The 16,892-nt window shown below is 37.0% G+C and overlaps 1 long non-coding RNA gene across 1 annotated transcript; it reads right to left on the minus strand.

Annotated features, from left to right (window-relative positions):
* Positions 1-9,315: 9,315 nt before the first annotated feature.
* On the minus strand, positions 9,316-9,797 carry LOC122032609. Its single transcript, XR_006126153.1, has 3 exons — positions 9,623-9,797; positions 9,462-9,535; positions 9,316-9,362 (listed from the first exon to the last, which is right to left on the minus strand). It is a non-coding gene; the product is annotated as an uncharacterized LOC122032609 (long non-coding RNA).
* Positions 9,798-16,892: the final 7,095 nt, after the last annotated feature.

Here is a 16,892-nt window from a genome sequence, read left to right on the forward strand (position 1 = left end):
TGTGTTTAAGTAAAAGGATAATGATTTTTAACCATTATCTTTAAATACTTTTATCTTTCTCAATGTGTCAATTAATAATGATTTTTTGTGGTCTTTCACAATGATTTAACCGTTGTCTATTAGTTTTGTTGTAGTGACACTAGATTTTTTATAGTATCATGCTCTTGCATATCTCTTTAGAGAGAAGACTGGAGCGGCACAAGGCTAAATGTAGGGTGGGAGATGGAGATCTTTCAGAAGCTATGGTAGAGGAGGTCAGTTCATATGACTTCGACCGAGATCTTTCAGAACCAATGGAATAAAGAGGGGTGGGTGGGGGCTAGATGCAAATAAGACAAGACTATGTAAAAGTCAGTCATGAAACAGAAGGAATTCAGAGCCAATAGGATTGGAGGCATGGAAAAGTATACGGACATTTCTAGCAAGAACGAGTGATTAGGGAAACGTAATCCGCCCTTTAGTTTCCTATGAAGAAGGCAATTGATCGGGCAAGTGGAAGGTATTGGTGATGGAAGTACTAGCTAATTAAATTTGTGTTTTGATATTAGTAAAGATTTAAAATTACGTTGTCTTATGATCTAACAAGTTGAACTAAGTGTGTACGAAAGTCCTAAGTGATCTTGGTAAAAGGTGGAAAGTCTCATCTACGGTTAGGTAATGAAGTCTTGGTTTGTGGGATCGAGAAAAGACTTGCCAGGTCGAGGACGTCTGGCGAAATCTTAGGGGTCGAGGACACTAGGTGAAAGTTCTAGGGGTCGTGGACACCAGGCGGGAAATCCTACGGTTGAGAACACTAGGTGAAAGTCCCAAGATCTCGGATGCTGAGCAAAATTCCAAATGATTTGGAGAACCGGTTTGACAAGAGATAACTTCTCCGGAGAGAAGTAGGTGAGGATGTGTTCCCCACAAAGGGAACGATAAGCATCAGTCCGACCTAAAGTTTCAGCGAAACTCAAAGTCAGGACCAGACAATTCAAAAACAGTCAAATAAGTTACTATTTTTATTTCTATATTTGCTTTATTACTAACACTCATGCAAAAAAGAAGATGCTGGAAAAGGGTCATCTAGGTGCTTGTACTGGGTCTAGGTGCCTGAACCTCATGGCGCTAGGAGGTGTTCTTGTAAGGATCTAGCATGCTAAATACGCTTAAGCGCATTGGAAAATTAACTAGATCTTCTCCAGAAGATCCATACAAAGGAGAAAATAATCATATACTAAGTTTTACATGAGAGGTATACCTTTGTTGCATGCCCTTCACTATCCCGACAGCAACCTTTTTTCTTTAGATGCAGATCTCAGCGCAATCAAGCGTCTGCGCCTCTACGATATCCACACGAACACATCCTTCGTTCGTCACACGAACGAAGCCTTCGGAGAAGAACCACCTTCATGGTGCTAGCCACTCATGGAGGTTTGGCCAAGAGCAAAATCGCCCAAGGAGGAAGAAGGAGGAAGAAGGAGGAAGAAGATGGAAGATAAAGAGTCACCATTTTCATCTCTTTCTCATCTAATGAAAAATTCATTCCAAAAAACCAATTTATTTCATCTCATGAATACCAAGGGTTTTTGTCTCTTTGTATTCCTCTTAATGGGTTGGATTATTATATTGGATTAACCATTAATCCAATAACCCAATAAGTCTAACCCATTGAGTATAACTCATTAATCCAATGTGTCTAATTCGAATTGGACTCAATCCAATAAGTGAGTTCATTTTAGTCTAACTCAATGAGTAACCCAAAAGGCCTAATCATCTCATAATTAGCTCTTAAGGCTAATTACTAACAATCTCCCACTAGCACTAGTGTCAATCACCACTAAGATGACACTAACACTTTGAATTTACCCATTATTCTTAATATCCTTAGTATTTTAGTCAAACTAAATATTCATCTCCAAACTAATATGTTCTTTGTGTGACCCAATATGCTCTTATAACGTTGACAATATATTCAAATCAACATTTGTGATACATAAGCAATGAGTGACATCTAGCAATACATCATTGCTACCCAAATGACGAGAAAGTCGAGATCCAACCTAACCTTTCTGTGGCTATTATCTTGTAAGACCCAATCCTTCTATTCTTGATATCTAGATTGATCAATGAGGTATAGACTGTGTCATCCTCTTATCAATCTTTGTGTTTCTTGATCTCTAAGTAGACACACTAAACAAATAAGCTCAATATCTCATATTGACTAATCTAAGTATGGTCATAATTCTTGTATCCTACTAATCAAAGGGCCCACAGATATCGCTTCTGTTATATAGAAGGGATAGATCTCATCTACATCACTCACATCCCTCCACATAATTTATTGCATACCCAGTGATCGACTTTATAGTCCATCTTGTTATAAGTGACGTTTGACGATACCAAAGTACACAACTCCTTATGTAAGGAACTGTAGTGACTTCAGGTCTAAGGATTATTTATACCAATAGTCACATGAGAATGTTTATGACACTCATATAACGATCCATGAAACATCTCATAGTGGGTCAATTCAGTACATATTCTCTAATATATATCCATGTGTCAACCTGATATCTCATATCTATGACTTGTGAGATTAAGTTCTCCATTGACCTACATGCTAGTCTTAACGCATTAATATTGTCCTTGTATATTAATGCTTGATTAGGAATAGTTTAGAGTAGTGTTCTCTATAATATCTCACTATCAATTCAATCAATTGATATATTGTAGATTAAAACCTTCTACTCTAGGACATTATTATACTTATTCATTTGGCACTGAACTGAAATAAATACAATAACCATAAACTTTTCCTTCTAATGAAATAACAAAATATGATACAAAATGTCCTAAGTCAATCAACTCTTGATTGCCTCTTAAGGCTTACACGAACAATCTCCTTATGTCACTAATGTCAATCACTGAAATATCTAATATCTATTGACCTAGTGTGACCATCATGCTTCATTGGTGCTAAAGCCTTGGTCAAAGGATCCGTAATGTTAGCATTGTTTGGTTCTCTGCATATCCTCATATCTCATATATCGATGATCCTTCGAATGAGATGGAATCGTTATAGTATCCAATACCAAAGACCACCATTTAAGTAAAATACATGCCCTAACTGCGATCTAGAATCGTCCTTGTCAATTTGGAAGCTTGCGCCACTGTAACAAGGACGATTCAAAGATCGCAGGTAGAAAAGACCACCATTTGAGTAAAATCGAAGGTAGAAAAACCCCGTACAACATTTGAAAGCACAAATTGTAAATACAAAAAACAAAGTAGAAAATGAAGTATAGAAAGTATTGCTCAAAACTCTTAGGACTAGGGCTCTATTTATAGCCTATTGGTCGAATTTATCCATTGGCTGACATGGCAGCTCCGAGTGCCTGGAGTATGTCCGGGCGCCCCAGCGGTGCACTCTATTTACTTTATAATGGCTCTTCAACGGTTTTAAGATAAAATTTTATCCTTACCCTAGTGCCTGGACTAGTCCAGGTGTCTAACTGTTACTGATGTGGACTCCGAACATCATTCTAGCAATGTCTTGAAAAGGCACTTCTTCTGTACCAGGCTGGTCCAAGTGGCTAGACTTGGTCTAAGTGCCTAGACTTGGTCCAGGCTGTAGGTCCATTGCGGTCGGATAGAGGAGAGTGAATAGCCTGCACAATAAATTCAAACAAAACACCTTCCTTGAAACTTATAGTTTGATTAAAATAGACATTTACATAAAGAATTAAGAACTTAATTAAAAGGAAGGGGCGCAGAAAGAGTTACTTAGTTTGCAATCAGCGGATTTCTAATCTAAGGAAATTAAAGCTTACTAAAAATCTCCTTTGGGCGGAGTAGCCTCTTACAGCAGTCAAAGCTCATAATTACAAAGTTAAACTCAAATGGAATCGTTTTCAAGTGTTGTATAGCTTATGGGATCAGGGTTGTATTTATAGACCTGATCGTGGCACTTAGAAGAGTTCTAGGTGCCTGAAGGGGATAAAATTTTATCCTAGTCTCAATAGATCATGACAACTGACTTTGAGATAAACTTTCTAGTTTGGACGCTTAGACTCGTTCCGGGCGCCCAAACTCACTTAAACCTAATCCGCATTTGAGGGCACCTCCAAGGGTGCCCTCAGCACCCGAGGTGGTCCAGGCACTCAGACCAGATATGAGCACCCAGAGTCTGGACGCATGGAATTGCTCCATACGCCCAGAGCATAGTCAGCATCCAGTTGACTTTTCGTCAGGGTCTTCCGCTCTAGCTCTGCTTGCTTGAGTGATTTCAACCACCAAAATAGGGCACATCTGAACCCATTTTCTGACATTCTCGAGTGTCCTTCCAATTTGGCTTCTCATCCCTCAAAACCACCAGGCGCTTCCTTCTTGTCCGCCAGCATACTCTTCCATAGCGCCTTGTCCCTCGGACGCACTAAGCTCGTCAGTTCTCTCCCGTGCTGTCCTTCTCGCTAGCTGCATCTTTGCTCGACCTCTTGTGCTCTTAAGTTCCTACACACATAGACATAGGGCATCAAAATATAACAGAGCCTAACTTGACTTAGTTGATCACATCAAAACTACCACGAAGTACTTACACAGGCGCTTGAACAAGTCAACTTCATGTTAACTTGTCTGGCTTCTGCTCCGATCGCTTAGGTGATTTTTTGGCCATCCAAAGTTGAGCTCACCCGAACCCAACTCGGCTTCCTCTTCGAGTAGTCTTCCGTACCGACTTCGCGCCCTCAAAAGCATCATGTGCATCCTTCTGTCCGCCAATATATTCTTCCACAGTATCTCGTCACTCAGATGCACCGAGCCCATCGACTCACTTCCCATGCCATCCTTCTTGCTAGCTGCGTCTTCCTCTCGACTTCTTGTGTTCCTAAGTCCTTGCATACTTAGACACAAAACATTAAAAATACAAAGCCTAACTTAACCCGATTGATCACATCAAAACTAACCCAGGGTATTTATAATTTCTTTTCATCTCACATTATTTAAAAGGTATAACTTCTAAGCAACCTTTTTTTATCTATGATTATGTTTTGCACATGTATGATCTTGTTCATTTAGGATGTATGAAAATTTTTATGTAAATCGTTTCACTTTTGCTATGTGTTTTATTGAAAACATACATTTGGTATTCCTGAAAACCCCAACAATGTGGGTACGCAAGTGCGTTTGAGTAGGGACAGAGCCAGCGGATGATTTTTTTTTTTTATTTCAAGAGGTGTAGGGGTATAGAAATTGGAGAGGGGGGTTAATGGAGGCCGATGACATACCCCCTCTTAACGTAAACACACATCTTGCGAGCCCCTCCCCCTCCAATATGAAATTCTTGGCTTCGTCCCTACAGTTGAGATGAGGTAGAAGGCAAAGTGTGTGATGGTGCAATTGAGACCAAATGCCAAATAGTAAATGTTGACATCGAAAGCCATTTCGTGCCTTGCGCTTGTCAACATTAGCCTCATAAATGCGAATAATTACGATTGATTCAAACAAATTGCACTAATAGGTCATGTGTCAATCATGTGCGACAGAAAGGCCAGCAATGACTACAGAAATAAGGATATAAAATTAAGCTACCTGATTGGGTGTCAGGCCTCGAGGAGTCTCAGCCAGAGAAAAATCTGACAGCATCTCTCCTGTACTAGTGACAATCTGAATCATTTTTACATCCACAAATATACATCAGCCACACACAGTTGAAATATATACACAACCATGTAGTTTATATTCAGCCCACTTGACTGTACAACAAAAAATACAACCATGCAGTTTTATATATATCGAACAACCCACTCTGCTGGATCAAAATACCAAAAAAAACACAGTGGAAATGATAGAAAATCATTACAAACCAAAAACAAGGACTGCTAGCCGGCTAGACTTACACAACACAACAAACAATACAAAACACCACATCAAAACACTCCGGAACCAAAACCTAAATTTACATTGCTAAGTAAACCAAAAACATAAACCAAATAAAGTACAAATGAAAACTAGAAATAGGTCTTCAAATGTGACATGGGAATCAGCAGACAGGATACTCCAAGCGACTCCATAAATATCTACCTGATGCCTAAAATAAAAATATATCAATTGTGTGAGTTCAACAACTCGACGGATACCAATAGACAGGCATAATAAGTTATAACTAATAGTAATAATCATGCGGTACAGTTTTCTGAACAATAAAGAAAATGCAACTGAAAAAGGGTTGAAGAAAACTGTACTCACCAAGACCTCCTATTTGAACATAAGGGCAGTCACACCAGAGATAATATGTCACCTGTATACATGTCAAACATATGCAAACACCAAAATGTAGCAACCAATATGCAGCAATCACAAGCAATAAATGTAATCATGCAAAATGATGTAAAATGACATGTGTCACCCCTGACGCCAGTCAGTCATCTCACACGCGATGGTGAGACTGAGTGGGTAGGGCTATGATAACTGTATACTCTTCCATCACTGCTCCTGAGTGATCAAATGGATAGGATGCTGTCGGAGTATACCTATCCTCCTACCCCAAACAGAGTGGGGGAGCGTAATACTCTCATCTTCCTGTGACAGTCCAGAGAAGGGATCCCTAACGTACTACCATGTTGCGTCACGCTACCCATCAGTGGATCAGAGGAGCATTGACAGAGCAAACTGCACATACCCTACCTGATATATCACTAACCCATAAGTGGTTGTGTGTGCAGATCCATGTAACTGGCGATATGTTCAACAATAATGGAGTCGACAATCACACAGCATGCAATCATGTTAGATAGTACATGACACTAAGCATGTAAATCCTAATCATAACCACCTCGACATAATATGTGCAAAAAAGGAAAAGGGATCCTACACCAATGATTTAGGTAACATAAATCTAGGTACACAAATCAGAGATACCAACTAATTAGACTACTACATAGTAGGGCAATGTATGTCACTATTCCTATGAACAGGAGTAAACATGACAACAAACAAGAGAATATAAGCATGAATGCACAATAGACAAGACTATGGGTAAACTACAATAACCAAATAGTGACATGCTCAAGCAGATGCAAAACATAATCATTACTACTAGCAATAAACTATTATGCATATCTAAAATGACTATATCAAAGAGATAAATCAGAAGTACCCACCTCAAAAGGAAGATCATATCAGACAATTCACGTCAAGACGCTCGTCTCGAATCTAAGTCCTGCATCAACATGTTTACGATTTCAGCTCATTCAAAATTTAAAATACAATAATTAGCTAAATTCAATCCCCAACCTAATGAAAGAAAACTCTAATCAATAGACCATTAATTATCCTAATTAATGTTTAGCTTCAATTAATCCAAAACTATCACAATATCACAAACTTACCCAATTTAGTATCAAGGTGGCACTAGAGGTGGCTTACAGCCAACAGCGACAACCTTCAACTATCCTCCACCTCCTTCTCTTGTAAACCTAACAACTCAATCTACGAATCCATTAATTAGCCTTCTAATCCCAAATCAAGCCTGAATTCAGCAACCTTACCTCAAATTCAAAATACCCCCAAATGATGATACGCTACTGGAGAAACTTGCTGCCTGAAAAGATAACCTGGTGGAGCTTCAAGGATTGATCCAACAACTTGATTCTGCTGGAGACTCACCACTGATGCATCATGTTGGATCCAAGAAAGAGGTCTACCAAAACTCCACAGATAAAGAAATGGCTGGAGCAGAAGGTCTGGTGGCTGCGGCTACCAGTGTTAGGTCAAGATGGTGGCACACTACAAGAAAAAAGTCTAACAACAACGGTTTCTCACCGTTGTCGTAGCCCATTTTGAACTGTTGTTAAAGGCCGTGTTGTTAAAAGGGGTGCCCAAAGACAACAGTTTTTAACCGTTGTCTTTGAAGGCAAAGACAACATTTTTACAACAGTGAAAAACTGTTGTCTTTTCCTTCAAAGACAACAGTTTTTCACCGTTGTCTTTGAGCATCTACCTTTAATAACAGGGTCTTTAACAACAATTTTAAACTATCTACGACAACGGTGAAAAACCGTTGTCTTTTTTAGAAAAAAAAAATTAATACATAATTTTCTAATATTATAAATCATTCAAAATACTAAATTTCAAAATAAAATTTAATATACAATTTTCTAACATTCAAAAATAATATCTATAACATTCTGAAGAAATTTCATAAGCAACCAACAAAATTTCATAAGCAATCAACAAAATGATAACACTATTAAAACAAAGGTAGAACAATATAACACAAGATTTTCTACTTAGATGTCGGTGAAGAGGAGGGATTGCAGCTCCTAGTGCTCCTTAATTTGTTAAAGTCTCTTCATTTTTTTAGCTTGTCGGCATTCTTCCCAATACTCTTTGAGGACACCTATTCGAATAAAGATATATATTAGAAATTAGCAACTAAATTGTACATGTGATTCTAATTGCACTGCATAAATGTTACATAACCATAAAAACTATTTGATATAGTCATCTAATAGAAGTGCATAAAGCGTTATCTACGTAACATAAATGGTAACCTCTTGAAACAATATGGTGACTCTTAAATTTCTTATTAAGCAGAATTTTCATTCTATGTCACTGCATACAAAGCTTCTATTATAAATCATGCAAACATTATTTTTCCCAGTGATCAAGCAGCATTAATTCTAAAAGGTACAATCTAATGCAAACGTTCCCACACAAGTCCAAGAATGTGACACGGAGCAGGGAACAAAATAACTCAGAATGTGACACAAGTCCAAGAGTTTACATGCTCAAACCAAAAGGGCAAAATAATATTTTTTTTGCATATTATTCAGAATTAATCTAAAAAAAATCCAATATCATTGAATATTAATTATGAGTACCTGACAGAAAAAGTAATAACTTAGTTAACACACAATGAGATGGAAGAGGAAGAACTGTGAACTCCTTTTTATCTAGATTTTGATTAGCTACTAATTTATAACTATTTCAACACAATAGGAACAGCCCTTGCCTTATCAATCAGCAACCAATTCATCTCTATACATGAATTACATGTCTAGTTGCAATCAATACAGGAGCATAATGAGAGGTAGAATTAACTCCAAAATTCAAACACAAATAGATGAGTTGAGAAGAACTTTGCTAAAAAGATTTTGCGATCACTGTTACATCTTACAAGTAAATCCTAACCAAAAAATAAACCTGAGTAACTTGGGTAAAGTACCTAGCCTAAGGATGAAAAGAATACACTCCGCTACTTTCTTTAAGGTGAAAGCATAAACGGAAAATGTGCAAGTGAACATACAAGATCAAAATGATTACCAAGAGACATTGTCTTTCCCCCTCCATTAACACCAACAATCATAATCATTGCAGGTTTTCTGGTTGCACATGGAAATCAAAGGCTTTGCAATTGAGTCCAGCTTGGATGAAAGACCAATTGGATAAAAATACATGAAGAATAATTCAAAGTCTAGAACCTAAATCCCAGCTGAAGCTCTGTCTTACTGCCCTTGCTTGTCAACAACTGGAGCACGCTCGTCTTCAAAGCCTCCTAGATATTTGTTAATGAGCATTAACTTAGGCAGTTACTGAAGGGGAAAAACCTACAAGGAAGATGCTGAAGAAAGAAAAAGTTCACCTTTATCTCACTTCCAGACTTCAGCTTCCCCGCTAGTATATCTTCCCGAAGGCTGTCCACGATCTTGAACGAAATTTTCGGGCCGAAATCAGACACTAAAAGTGCCTACAAGAAAAATTCGAATGAAAATCAAAGTCAACTCTTCCCACTGCATGATCATCCTTTTTTTAGCCACCTCTTCAAGCTCATCCAGAACTTGTGCTCCCTTCTCTTGCGGTCTGTTCCACGACATCAGCCACCCATTTCGTCGAACAACTGATCCGCCTCAGTGCAGGTATCGGATGTACAAGCTCACCTGCGACGGCGACAAAGCCACCATCTCCATCGACTCCACACACTACTTGATCACTCAGCTATCTTACAAAAGCGGCACGATCCGCTTGGTGAATCCGAAGTTTGCGAGTGGAAGTTGTGGCCTCCCTTCCCAATCTTTGTCACCCTGCGATCTTTCAAGCTCTGGCTTCGACCATTACCAAAATGGTTGGTGGGCAAGTTTCATGAGTTGTAGGAGAAGAATCGAGGCCCAGAGTTTGTATCAGCTTGTTCCTTGCTTGAGCAACAAAAACAACACTTTTGTCTGTCGTTGTTGCAGATAAAGGAAATAGTTTGTCGTACCTTTATCCATCATGTCATTTTGTGTCGATGATTCCAGCGGCAGAAGTGAGGAGGCACTAGTGAGGAAGCAGCGAAGATGGATGAAAGTCGAGGTGGCGAGGAGGAGGCGCTGGTGAGAAGGAGGCAACAAAGATGGCTGAAAGTCGAGGCTACGAGGAGGAGGCGGTGAAGATGGCTGAAAGTAGAGGCCGCGAGGAGGAGGTGGCGAGGCCAAAAGTTGAGACGACGAAGAGGGCGGCGAGGAAGGAGGCAGCGAAGAGGATGGTGAGGAGGGAGGCGGCGAAGAGGGCGGTGAGGAGGGAGGCGGCGAAGAAGGCAGTGAAGAGGGTGGTGAGGAGGGAGGCGACGAAGAGGGCGGTGAGGAGGAGGCGGCGAAGAGTAGGGTTTTGGGAAAGAGACAAAAAAACAAGGCGTAAACAACACTTAATAGACAAAAATGACGAAGGAGAAAAAGTGGCGAAAGAAAAAACAATCGCATTTAACAACACTTAATAGACAACGGTTTTTAAAAACCGTTGTCGTAATCCCAAAAAAGCGCACATAGACAACAGTTTTAAAAAACTGTTGTCGTACCCTTTAAAAACCGTTGTCGTATCCCAAAAAAAACATAAATAGACAACAGTTTTTAAAAATCGTTGTCATAGGCCAAAAAAATTACTAAAAGACAACAGTTTTTGTTAAAACCGTTGTTAAAAGGCAAAAAGACAACGGTTTGGTATAAAACCGTTGTCGTTTGAGTGTTGTTGAATGACGTTTTTCTTGTAGTGGCAGCTAGGGCATGAGACGGACTGACAGTGACCGATTGTAGAGGTGGCAATCGTCCGAAGGAAGAAGAACGATAGACCTTTACCTGCGGCCAAAGAGAGCCAACAGTAGCACCCACCACCTCCGACAGCATGCATCAACAGTGGTGTCGGTGGCATCGGCCAATAGGTGCTGCGCGACAAGGCTGACAACAATCCGACGGCGCCATGCGATCGAGAGAGGGACAGAGGATCCAAGCTAGGCACAGCTGGGATGCTTGATCTTCCGGCGATGGCTGCGATAACATCGAGATGAAGAACCAGGAGAGGTGCTCGATGTTGGTGGGATCATAGGAGGAAAAGGGGGAAGCGGTGGCGTCCATCAGGTGGCACGACATCGGCGGTGGTTGCTGGGCAGCGCACCATTTGGGTGGTGTCTGCTGGTAGCGCGGCTGGTTTTTGTGGCTAACGGCAGCGAGATCACAAGAGAGGAGCACCGGCTGGATCGTGAAGAAGGAAGAAGAGAATTGACATGAGAGGTAGGGGAAGAGGAAGGGAAAGAAAAGGAATTCGGCAAAGGGAAGAAGAATAGGGCACGAGTAGAGGAAATAGGAAAAGATAGGGGAGAATAAGGAAATAATTAAAAACTTAGGGTTTCTTTTATTAAAGCCTAAGTTATTTTGTTTATCAACTCCCATCTTGGGTATTTCCAAACAGGTTTTCCTCAAACACCCAAATGCATCCCCTCCAATTACGTCGTACGAGCTCTGATTAATTTTCAGAAAATTTCTAAAAATTTTCAAAAATTCCCTTAAGATTATTCGTTCATTTAACCTTATTATTTTATTATTAATTAGTTACAGTATTTTACACTGGGTCCATCTATACTTTCATCATCAAATCTTGTAAATTCTTGACTTTGGGGGGAGAGGGGGGAGGAATGTGATGCACCCTTCGTCAATCACCCAAACGATATTTGTAAAATGCCTAGGTAGTCTACTAGCTAGATGACTTTGATCCCAACTTAGGTGTGTTAAAGCCTCATCGTGACCCCGAACAAGTATGTAAAGGCCTCACTTCAGTCCCGACTTAGGTCTGTAAAGACCTCAATTAGGCCCTAGCTCAGATAAGTAAGTAACTCAGCCTCAGATTCGGCCACACAACCTTAATTCAATAGCTATGCCACACGACCTCAATTCACTTGCTCGACCACACGACCTCAAATTAGTCATTTAGCTTAGCCACACGACCTCAATTCAATTGCTCGATTACATAACCTCAACTCAATCATTGAACTCAGCCACATGGCTTTAGGTCAGTCATTCAGCTTGGTCACACAAACTCAATTTAGTTGCTCAACAACATGGCCTCAACTCAATCATTTAGCTCGGCCACACAACCTCAAGTCAGTCATTTAGCTCAGCCACATGACCTCGATTTAGTTGCTCAACCACACTACCTCAAGTCAATCATTTAACTGCCAGGTGACCTCAATTTAATTGCTTGGCCACATGGTCTCAACCCAATCATTCAGCTCGGCCACATGACCTTAATTTAGTCATTCAACTTGGCCACATAGCCTCAATTCAGTCAATTGGTTTAGCCACACAATTTTAATTCAATTGCTCAATCACATGACCTCAAGTCAGTCATTTAGCCTCTATCGCATGATCTCATCTCAGCTACTTAGTGGTTACATGGCCTCAGGCTCATCCACACGACCTCATATCTGTTACTTAACAGTCACACAACTTGAGCTTTGGCCGCATGACCTTATAACTATTACTCAGCGGCCACACAACCTAAGCTCTATTACTCATCGGCCACACGACCTCATCCTCAGTCGCACGACCTCAACTCTTGTTACATAGTGACTACACATTGTCAGCCTCGACCACACGACCTCATCTCTATAAATACAGGATTTCAACCATGCACTCATTTTAAAAATATTCCCATTGGAACATCCCTGCTTTACAAATATAGGAATCCAACCATGCACTCACTTGAAAACATCTCTGCTTGTGCACTACAAGAAAACAGGTTCTAGAGACAAATTTTTAAGACGAAAATAAAATTCGTTTCAAATTTTTATTAATCAAAGACCGATTTTTCTACTAAATTATTAATTTTTTTTCACTTTAATAAAATATAATGTTTGAATTGAAATTTAAGATAGAATTTAACAAATTTTATATAAAATTACATATAAATTTTTATAAATAAAAATAAAAATATAATTTGAGACGATATGATTTCTATAAAAAAATTATTTAAATTTTAATAAAAATTTAAGACGGAATTAAAATATATTTTAGATTTAGATAATCAGAGATAGATTGACAATGAAAATATTAAAATTATTTTAGATTTAGATAAATCAAAATCGGACTATAGAAATATTAATCTGTTTTATTTTAATGAAATATAATGTAGAAAAAATTAAGATGCAAATAAATACATATTACAAAAATGTATAATTTTGATTAAAAAAATTGTTTAAAATTTAAGACGTCAATTATTTTTCTCTCAAATTAATCCTAATTTCTTTTTCTAAATCATATTGTTCCCCTTATTCACATGAGCGACCATTTTGTCCACGGAGACGACAATCTAACCGAGCTCCCTCTCAACATCATGGAGTTCCTCTTTTGATCCTAGAGCACCTATGCGCTCAAGGTCTCCAAGGCACTCGCATCATGCCCCCACCGCCACGGTCCTAGGGGACCATCCCAAGAGGAAGCTGATTAGTTGAAGAGTTCTCGCCTACGATTTCTGAGAACGCCTTCTCCTTTACCTCCTATGATTTTAATTAAAGTAAATAATGTCACAGTTGGTGTGTTTTTAGTGTCATAAAATCTTATATTTTCTACAAATTCAAACTATCCAAAAATGAGATTTTAGATTTTTTTTTTGTTTTATTTTGTTTTTGAAATTTGACATTATGAAGGTATGAAGGTTGACGGGAACAAAATATTCTATGAGATAAGTTCTTCCATCTAATGAGTGATTTAAAAGTCTTATTGTTTTGGAACAAAACCAAACTATTTGTTACCACCTCCTCTTTGAATTATTAAGATCTTCTTCTATTGGAACAATTTGTTCATTTCATGGATCAGATTTCTTAATCCCTAGCTCTTAGACAATGACATCTGGCAGGAAGAATTTAATTTTTATATTGAGGAATATAAAACTCAAGCTAGATATTACGATGCTAGTAGGATAATAATTTTCTCTACGGATTTAGGATCCTAGGAGGAAAATTCAAAATGGAGATGAAGATCCCTAATTTATTCGGAGGTGGGAACGGATTCAGAGATTTTTTTCAAGAATGGGACGGGTTCAAAGCGGGTATAGGAATATTGTTCTCATCCTCGAATCCGTCCCAATAATAATAATAATAATAATAATAATATTATTATTATTATTATTATTATTATTATTATTAATATAATAATATATTTTTAAAAAATATTAATAATAATATTGATAATAACATTAATATTTTTTTAAAAAAATATTAATAATAAAATTATTATTACTAATATTTATATTAATATTAATAGTAAAATAATAATAATATTAAATTAATTTAGGGATGGAAATAAGGATGAGACTGGAATGAGGATTTAATCTCTGATAATTTGGATTATGAAATTCTCCAAACTCGGAAAAATAGGAATGGAGATAGGGATAAAGATAAAGATGTGGATGAAATTTAGGAAAAAAACATAGAGATGGCAATTCCATCCACGACCCACTTCATTATCATCCTCATTTTTGCATCAAGATATATATTTATTGATGTATCTAGATGATTCAAATGTTGTTAAATTAAAGAAATTATAAAACTGATCGATCATGAAAAACACGACTTGCATAAAAGCCATGTGCATCTATAGTCGTGATTGAAAAGACAGCTGTCAGGACTAATTAAAAATTTGAATATTTAACCAATTAAAATTTAAAAAATAGAAAAAACAAAAATAGCATCTTAAGAGCCAAACCAACTAAGCAGACTATATAAAAAGCAAATTAATTTAACATATAATAAATATACTTTTTTACTTATTCAGAAATTCAACTTATTCAAACTGAAAATTTAAAATTACAAACGTTCAGCCACTAATGTTTTAAATTTTTTATTCCACGGAGAAAAATAATACATGACAAGTCATAACTGTCTTTTCGTTGTCATTATTACAATAATCGCTCCCGTTTATTAATTGCAATTATTAGAGTGCTTCAGCCGACAATCAGTATTTTACTCTCACCCAACGTTTCACCTACGCAAATTGAACCTTTTTAAAACCTTAATTTCCGATCGGCTGGGACCCATCCTCGATTAATATTCTCTTGTTGGGGCAAAAATTTAAAAAGAGGCATCCTTATTGTTATTTTTTTTTTAAAAAAAGTACTTTTTTAAAAAAACTTTCAAGACAGCATCTGAACATATTTTTGATAACTTAAAATATTATAGTAATTGTAATAATTATAATCATAATTCATATAATATAGAGGAAAATTACTCTCACTTCTTATAAAATATTATTATATTAAAATATTCATTATTAACTCCATCAAAATTAGCCAAAGTTAATAAAAATTATTTCAACGTATAACCATAGATAGCTGTCAGTTTAAGCCATTTTGAAAACAGTTCAAACTATTTTGATTAATTTTAAATAATTTTAAACAAGATAAATTTAACTAAATTAATTAATTTACTTTAACCTTTATACCAACTATAACTATAATATATTATAGTGCAAAGTTAACGTTTAAAAAACCAAATAGCAAATTACGGTAAAGAACTCTTATTCATAAAAAAATTAATTTAATTTTTTATATTATATATTAAATTAATAAATATATATTACATTTGATTTAACCAAAAATTGAAAAAGATGTATTTTCTAATGTTCTTAATCCCAGATATTTATAAAAAATTTTCAGTTCGTAATGTTGTCAATACTAAGATGTGAGACTAAAAGAATCATGACAATATATATTTTTATATAAAAAATAATCAAAGAAGATTACTAATAAAATTTAACATTATTTTCAATATAAAAAAAAATAAAGAAGAATATTAACTTAATTTAATTTTAAGATTTCATCAAAATTAATTATTAAAGGTCTTCGAATAAATAGTAAGATAATATTAAAATAAAATATTTTAGATAAAAGTATTATGAAATATCATTTTAATATTTTAATAAAAAAAAGTCTTTTTTTATTAAGCATTAGTCTTTTCCTCTATTTAATTATGAAATTGACTAATTTATTCTAAAGTTTTTTTATTAATTATTAGAAAAAATGAGGAAGCTTTCAGAAATCATGACAGATGACCCAACCTTATAAATAGGGGTGTCAAAAATGAACCCGACCCGATGACTCAACCCAAATCGATCCGAAAAAAATCAGGTTCGGGTTGGACATTTTCGGGTTCGGGTCGGGTTCGGGTTGGAGGGTATTCTGGTTGAAGATTTTCAGGTTGGGTCGGGTCGGGTTCGGGTTGACCCGGGTTGACCCAAATATAGGGTTTAGTGGAGTTTTTTAGGGTTAAATCAAATTTTATTTTGAAAATTAAGATGTTTTATGTATATTAATATCAAGTTAATATGATAATGATGAAATATTGAGATAAAAGTGAAGAATTATAGGGAAAATAGCTCCAAAAAGTCATTTTGAATCGAATTTTCGGATTACACGGGTTGGGTTCGGGTTGGGCGGGTTGGGCGGGTTCGGGTTCGGGTTTAGGAGTTTCTGGTTGAATTCGGGTTCGAGTCGGGTTCGGGTTGGGTTATAAAAAAAAAAAAAAATTTAACCCGACCCAACTCGACCCGACCCACCCGAATTGACACTCTTACTTATAAATCTCTGTCCCACTTACTAACCCCGGGGGAAAA

The sequence above is a fragment of the Zingiber officinale genome, chromosome 11A (genome assembly GCF_018446385.1).
Source record: "Zingiber officinale cultivar Zhangliang chromosome 11A, Zo_v1.1, whole genome shotgun sequence".
In the NCBI taxonomy this organism is placed as follows: Eukaryota; Viridiplantae; Streptophyta; class Magnoliopsida; order Zingiberales; family Zingiberaceae; genus Zingiber; species Zingiber officinale.